This window comes from Dipodomys merriami, unplaced genomic scaffold (assembly GCF_024711535.1).
Source record: "Dipodomys merriami isolate MVZ:Mamm:240054 unplaced genomic scaffold, mDipMer1.0.p SCAF_106, whole genome shotgun sequence".
NCBI classification, from domain to species: Eukaryota; Metazoa; Chordata; class Mammalia; order Rodentia; family Heteromyidae; genus Dipodomys; species Dipodomys merriami.
Genome location: NW_027202338.1, coordinates 4,340,855 through 4,347,980, shown reverse-complemented (window position 1 = coordinate 4,347,980; position 7,126 = coordinate 4,340,855). Strand labels below are relative to the sequence as shown.

At 44.9% G+C, this 7,126-nt stretch overlaps 1 pseudogene; it reads right to left on the bottom strand.

Annotated features, from left to right (window-relative positions):
* Positions 1-2,009: 2,009 nt before the first annotated feature.
* Positions 2,010-2,836, bottom strand: LOC138812055 (obg-like ATPase 1 pseudogene; annotated as a pseudogene).
* Positions 2,837-7,126: the final 4,290 nt, after the last annotated feature.

Genomic DNA, 7,126 nt, shown 5'->3' with positions numbered 1-7,126 from the left:
TTGCTGTCCTGGGTGGTGGTAAACATTGTGATTTTTCTCTGTGATTTTCGCATGGGGGTTCAGGAGACTGCTCTGCAATTTTGTTTTGGTGTGTCTGTCTTTGCTTGGTTGCTGATTCTGTATTGGTAGAGAGAGTCTGTGCCTGATCTGGGTTCTGTTGGGAGCCTATTTCCAGCTGCTATTCTGACTTACTTAGGATTCTCAGCTCTCTGCTGTAGATTGCTGGCAATTCCTGCCTTTGGAAGAGTTGAGCAGCTAGACTGCTTGTGTTTGCTCCTACTGGTACTCTTGTGAAGATCAGATGCTCTGGATGCACTCTCCCAAATACTGTAGTCTGCTATGGGCTCCTGATGTGTTTTTGTTTGTTTGTTTGGGGCTGGTTGTGGGCTTGAACTCTAGGTTTGGGTGCTGTCCCTCAGCTCTTCAGCTCAAGGCTGGCACCCTACCATTTGAGCCACAGCACCACTTCTGACCCTTTTTGCTTTTGTGATGCTGAGGAATCAGATCCAGGGCCTCATACATCCAAGACTATCACTCTACTGCTGAGCCGCCTTATCAGCCTGAGCTCCTGCTTACTATCAGGTGCCGGCAGCCTGTGTTGCCCAATTCCCAGCCTAGGGTATATGGGTGGAGTTTTGGTGGGGTTTGGGCTTCTCTTGTCCTGGGCCTCCACATCTTTTATTGTCAAAGGCGTGCTTCCCGGGGAGTACTGTTCTCTGTTTTTCTCCCCTCTGTTGAGGCGTATGCTCAGCTTTTTACTTCAGTTGGGAGGAGTTGGTTGTGTTGTTCAGGCGCCGGATCCCCGGGCCCGGTTCCGGCTCCAGCGTGGAGAGCGCTCGTTAGGCCTGTGCTGATGTGTATACCACCTAGGTTATGCAGCCTGGAAGACAGAGTTCAAATTTCTTCTACTGTTGGTAGTCTTGACCCAGGGGCGCTGTTCCTGGCTTGGGCATTTAAGCTCCCTTCCAGGGGCATTCTTCCTCTGGCCTGGCCAGCAGAGTGTGCTCCATGGGCTGGTGGAGCTCTCGAACAGTTCCCAGGTTTAGTGGGTCCTGTGGTCCGGGTGCTGGGGTAGGGAGTTTGGTCAGGGTCTGGGGATTCCCTCCAGCTCTGGTCTCCCTTGAGGGATACACTGTCCCCTGTGGGGTACTCACCCTGGAGCTGGTTGTTTCTGTGTGGTGTAGGTCATCAGTTGTTGTTACAATCCGAGTTCAGTTGGGGTGGTTGCGGGCTGGGTTGGGCGGTGGTGGTTCTGTGTGATTCTTTTCTGTCTCTGCCTCTGTCGAAGCTGTCGGGTCTACAGTGTCCACGCTCAGGCGGCTTCTTTGCAGGTTGTAGAGATCCGGTGGGTCTGACGCCAGTGCCTCAGGAGACTTCTGCGTGGGTGATCTGTAGGCAGCCCCCTGTTCCTCTGGGACCTGGGCGGCCCCCGCCGAGTCATTGCGAACGCGATTGGGCGGTGGTCTGCCGACAGGTCCCTTTGTCGAGCTGCTGGTGCCAAGCGGCTTTGGTGGGATGGAGCCTCTCTGCTCTGGTGGAGTGTGAGGGGTGGGGGTGGGATCCTCGTGGAGACTCCTGGCTGGTAGGTTTCTCTGTTCCTTGTGATCCACTGTTCTGCAAACCGGTACCTGGTGATCTGCAAGCAGCCCCCTGTGTCTCTGGGGCTCCGGCAGCCACCACTGGGCAGGCTGGCCGGCAGCTTGGCGCACTGCCGCGCGGCCAGTAAAGGTTGGGGGAAGGGTCTTCGCTTTTCTCTGTTTTGAAATTCTTCTTTTCCTCTCTTTCTTTTTTTGTTATTTTCCGCCTCTGGTTTTTCTCTGAGTGTTCGTCTTTTTGTTGTTGTCGGTCTCTTGGGGAGATTAAGCATTGGAATTCAAACTCTCTTTTTGGTTGGAGAGAGCTGTGGCGTTTCCCTACTGCCCCGTCGCCACCTTGGTCCCCCTTCTGAACTTTATAATTTTTAAACAAATAAAAAATAATTGGTTTGTAGAAGATGCCCATTTCCCAACTGTATTCACCCCTTCAGAAATCTTAATTGTAAAAAATCATATGACTTCTGGAAGTTTTATGTTTATCTGAGCAAAAACTATTATTTCTTTTTTGGTTGCTGAGATGTATTAAACTTGAAGAAGATAATATCTCCATCTTCAACAATATAATTTCTGCCTTGTTGTCTGTACTTTCCAGCAGCCTTGACTGCATTTTCAGAACCTTCCTCCTTAAAATCATCATATTTCATTACTTCTGCCATAATGAATCCCTTTTCCAAATCTGTGTGAATCTTTTCTGCAGCCTGAGGTGCCTTCGTCCCTTTCCTGATGGTCCATGCAAGCACTTCTTCTGGGCCTGCAGTGAAAAAGTATTCCAGTTGGAGTGCTGCAAACCCAGCCTTAATGATCTTTGGCAAAGCACTTTGTGTCATGTTCGCTTCCAGATACTTCTGTCTCTCCTCACCACTCAATTCTTGCAACTTGAGTTTCAAGGCCCCACTAAAAGGAATGACCAAGGCACCTGGGTCATACTTGACCACTCACTCTTTAATTTTTATCACCCATTTGTTTTTCTGCCTAATGTAGTCTTTTTCAGAAAGATTAACCAAGTAGACCATTGGTTTTGAAGTCAAAAATAAGTGTTTATTCAACACTTCAATCTTTGTCATTCCAATCATGATAGAAACGAACAGGTTTCTTTTGATCTATACCCCGGGATTTGACCTTGCACATTATGTCATATTCAGGTTTTAGTTTTTTATCTCCGCCTTGGACAGCCACCTTTTCTAGTTTATCTATAATGGGACCAATCATTTCCTCATCTTTAAGCTGAAGTTCTTCATGTATTATTTCTATGTCTCTTCCTTCCATGTGTGTGATATCATCATCTTCAAAAACACATGTTAGATGAAAGATTCCATCACAGGCACTAATATGAGATAAAAAGGCATTTCCCAAGCCCTGCCCATTTGTGAGCTCCTTTCACAAGACCAGCAATATCCACTACATTTAGAAAGGCGGGGATTTTGCTTGCTGGTTTGTGATGCTGACAAAGAAAGTCAAATCTTTCATCTGGCACAGGTACTCTGCTCTCATTAGGATCAATAGTACAAAATGGGAAGTTTTCTGCAGAGGCCTGACTATTAGTTAATACATTGACGAATGTAGATTTCCCAACATTTGGTAATCCAGCAATGCCAATTTTCAGTGAGGTTCCAAATCTTCCAATGATTGGGGGTGGTTTAATTCCATCACCTGCCTTTTGGGGGGCATCATGTTCGGCGAGGAGGGTGACACGGGGTGTGAGATTGCAGGAGACTTGCCGGCTGCCAGAGGCGCGGAGGAAGGCAGAGAGAGTTCACGCCGGCCCCTTCACCCAGAGGCAAGCACAGACCACGGAGGAGACAGAACGCACAAGACGGGCAAGAGTTTAATTTTTAATACATCCCAAGGAGCAGTTTTTAGGAATACTAATCACATTTCCTATATTACTGTTAGTTTTTAGTGTATGTCTGAAAGGGAAAGAGAGAAACATCTATATGAAATTGGCATAAAGTAGGAAATATTAGTATTACAGTACATTACTTTTAACCTTATTTAAATCACAGCCAATGTAGCTACATATTAACTTTACCAATAAGTTCTTTATCTTATAGATTTAAGACACACTCATGCCATCAGACATTTACTTAAACCTTAAGTGGTTCGTCTTACTCATTTCTATATTTGGAAACGAACATTTAAGACAAGTCTTACCTCCCAAATGCATTTCTCAGCTCAAGGAAACTTGTTTTGGTTTTTGGATTTGTATTGGTTTGTTTTTGTCGGTCATGAGGCCTGAACTCTGAGCCTGAGCACTGTCCCTGAGCTCTTCAGCTCAAGGCAAGTACTCTACCACTTGAGCCACAGCACCACTTCTGGCTTTTTCTGCTTATATGTTGCGGAGGAATTGAACCCAGGATCTCATGCATGCAAGCACTCTAGCACTGAACCACCTTCCCAGACCTGTTTTTTTTTCACACCGTCATGACACATTTTAAGCATTAAAATACTAGATTATTTTGAACAGTTTAACATATACTTACACTCATACTTATGTACAAGAGTTTTTTTTGTTGTTGTTTTGGGGGTGTTTTTTTTTTTTGTTTTTTTGTTTTTTTGAGTCCGGTCGTGGGGCCTGAACTCTGGGCATGGGCGCTGTCCCTCAGCTCCTCAGCTCAAGTTTACTGCTCTACCACTTGAGCCACGGCGCCACTTCCAGCTTTTTTTCTTTTTGCTTATGTGGTGCTGAGGAATCAAACCCAGGGCCTCAGGCATGCAAGGCAAGCACTCTACCACTGAGCCACCTTTTCAGCCCCTATGTACAAGAGTTTTAATGCTCAATTAGATTATAAAAATGAAAGTTGGCCATGTGCCTGTGGCTTACACCTGTAATCCTAGCTACTCAGGAGGCTGAGACTGAAGATCCATGTTCAAAGCCAGCCCAGGCAGGAAAGCCCATGAGACTCTTATCTCCAATTAACTACCAGGAAACTGGAAGTGGCACAGTGGCTAGCCTTGAGCTGAAGAGCTAAGGGACAATGCTCAGGCCCAAAGTTCAAGCCCTATGACTGACAAAAAAAAAATCTATCTATCTATCTATCTATCTATCTATCTATCTATCTATCTATCTATATATATATATATATATATATGTATATGTATATATATGTATGTATATATATGGATATGTATATATATGCATATATATGTATATATATATATACATATATATATATATATATATGGGCCATTGGTTCTTTGGAATTCCAATGGCAAAGTACCATTATTTTGTCCAATATGATAAAACTGTGTGGTCAGTATTAGACAGACAACACAAAGCCAACTATGAGACAAAATACAAACATAACAAACAACATTTTTCACAGCTATTTGAGAACTAGATGACAAAGAACAGAAAATGTTTAGACAACTTGTTAGCAAGGCATATTAGTATACAAATGGATCTTTGAACATGTCCGAGGCTTCTAGTCTTCAGGGTCTGTAAAGAAAAGTGGGCAAAATGAGGGAACTCTTCCTAAATCAATTCATAGATGTAAGAGAAGTTTATAGAAGGGTCTGGCAACCCCCATCCTACTTCAAGAGCCTCTGAATATTGCTAGGAGTTCTTACCTTTGGAACAATATCTTTATAACTATCCCATTTTTTGCACATCTAAAACATTTTAAGATGTTTCATGGTTGGTCCCATTATGAATGCAGCAGAGGAGCCAATGTCATTACAGACTTTAATATGATTTGTAACATCGCCATTTGCAGCCTTGATGGAGTGTAAAGCCTTTGGACACTAAATTACCAATCTTAAATGGTATATATTTGGAGAAGTTAGTCTCTCTTTTTTTTTGGGGGGGGGGGTCCGGTCCTGGGGTCTGAACTCTGGGCCTGAGCACTGTCCCTCAGCTATTCAACTCAAGGCTAGCTCTCTACCACTTGAGCCACAGCAACACTTCTGGCTTTTTTCTTTTTGCTTATGTGGTGCTGAGGAATCAAATCCAGGGCCTCAGGCATGCAAGGCAAGCGCTCTACCACTGAGCCAACTTCTCACCTTAGAAGTTAGTCTCTTAACTCAGTTTGCAGTTACAGTTTTATGAAGATTATCTTTAACCAGGCTCTGAAATCAACCAAAGGTTCCAGGCCTCCTTGCCTGCTATGTACAGAAGTGATAGCTCTTTATCCTGGCTGGGTTACCTCTTCCCTGATCAATCACTTCATTTTTGCTCAGTACCTGTAAGACAACTCCCAGTCTGCTAAGCTGGTCCTCCTCAGTTACTATGGGAGGGTAGACACGTTGATTTTTTTTTTTTGGTCAGTCCTGGGGCTTGAACTCTGGGCCGTGGAACTGTCCCTTAGATCTTCAACTCAACGCTAGTGCTCTAGCACTTGAGCCACAGCGCCGCTTCTTGTTTTTTCTGCTTATGTGATCCTGAGGAATTGAACCCAGGGCCACATGCATGCAAGACAAGCGCTCTACCACTGAGCCACCTTCCCAGCCCCAAGAATGTTTATGGTGCTTTTTTGTGTGTGTGTTTGTTGTTCTTTTTGTCGATCATGGGGACGTGTTGATTTTTCAAAGCCTGGAGATGAGCTTCCTCACTCACCACATTTTAAATTGTAGCTATTGACTGGGCTTTAGGCAGGCTTTGGTCAAGTTTTCCTAATCAGGAGTGGAAGAGAGATCGCCTCTCAGGGGATACCATCACACCTGAGAGGGCGCGATGACATCACAGCCTAGGTCTCACGGGGTCACAGCCCAGGCCCTGGGTGGATATGTGAGTGGACACCACCCCATCATACCCTGCGAGACATTCATGTCCTTGGGTTCCATACTGCTGGGTCTGGCACAAAAATGTCAGTAAGAAATGTAAGGATGGGAATGTATCAAGCGCTATGTTATTCAAGTGTTTACTGGTCCTGAGACTTGAACTCAGGGCCTGGGCACTGTCTTTCAGTTTTTCGCTCAAAGCTCAGACTCTACCACCCAAGCCATAGCTCCACATCCAGTGCTCTGCCTTGGAATCTCCAGGCCTGCAGCCCCCATTCCCTCCTGCTGTCTACAACATAGGGACCATATAGTAGCTCCTTTATTCAAGACCTGTGGCTAACACGGTAGAGGGCCAGGAAATTAAACCCAAATATCCACAGAGAAATGGCTGCATCATCCAAACCAGTTTAAGAGATCAAAATGGAATGTTACTCAGTTTTTAAAATGCAGACAACTCAGACCATAGGAAGCACATAACACAAGACTGGCATTAACAAAATCCTCAGCATTACCTTACTCATGTAACTGTAACCTCTCTGTCCAGTATCTTTACAACAGAATGAAAGTTACAAAAAATACCACTAAGGGCTGGGAAGGTGGCTCAGTGCTAGAGCCCTTGCCTTGCATGCCTAAGACCCTGGGTTCGATTCCTCAGCACCACATAAGCAAAAAGAAAAAAGCCGGAAGTGGCACTGTGGCTCAAGTGGTAGTGAAGAGTTAAAAGTGGCTTCATTTCAAAGCAGTAACCCTTCTGTTGTTCATATTAACCTTGGGCCCACCTGAATTTCAGAAACCATCTTGTTTGTGCTGAAACT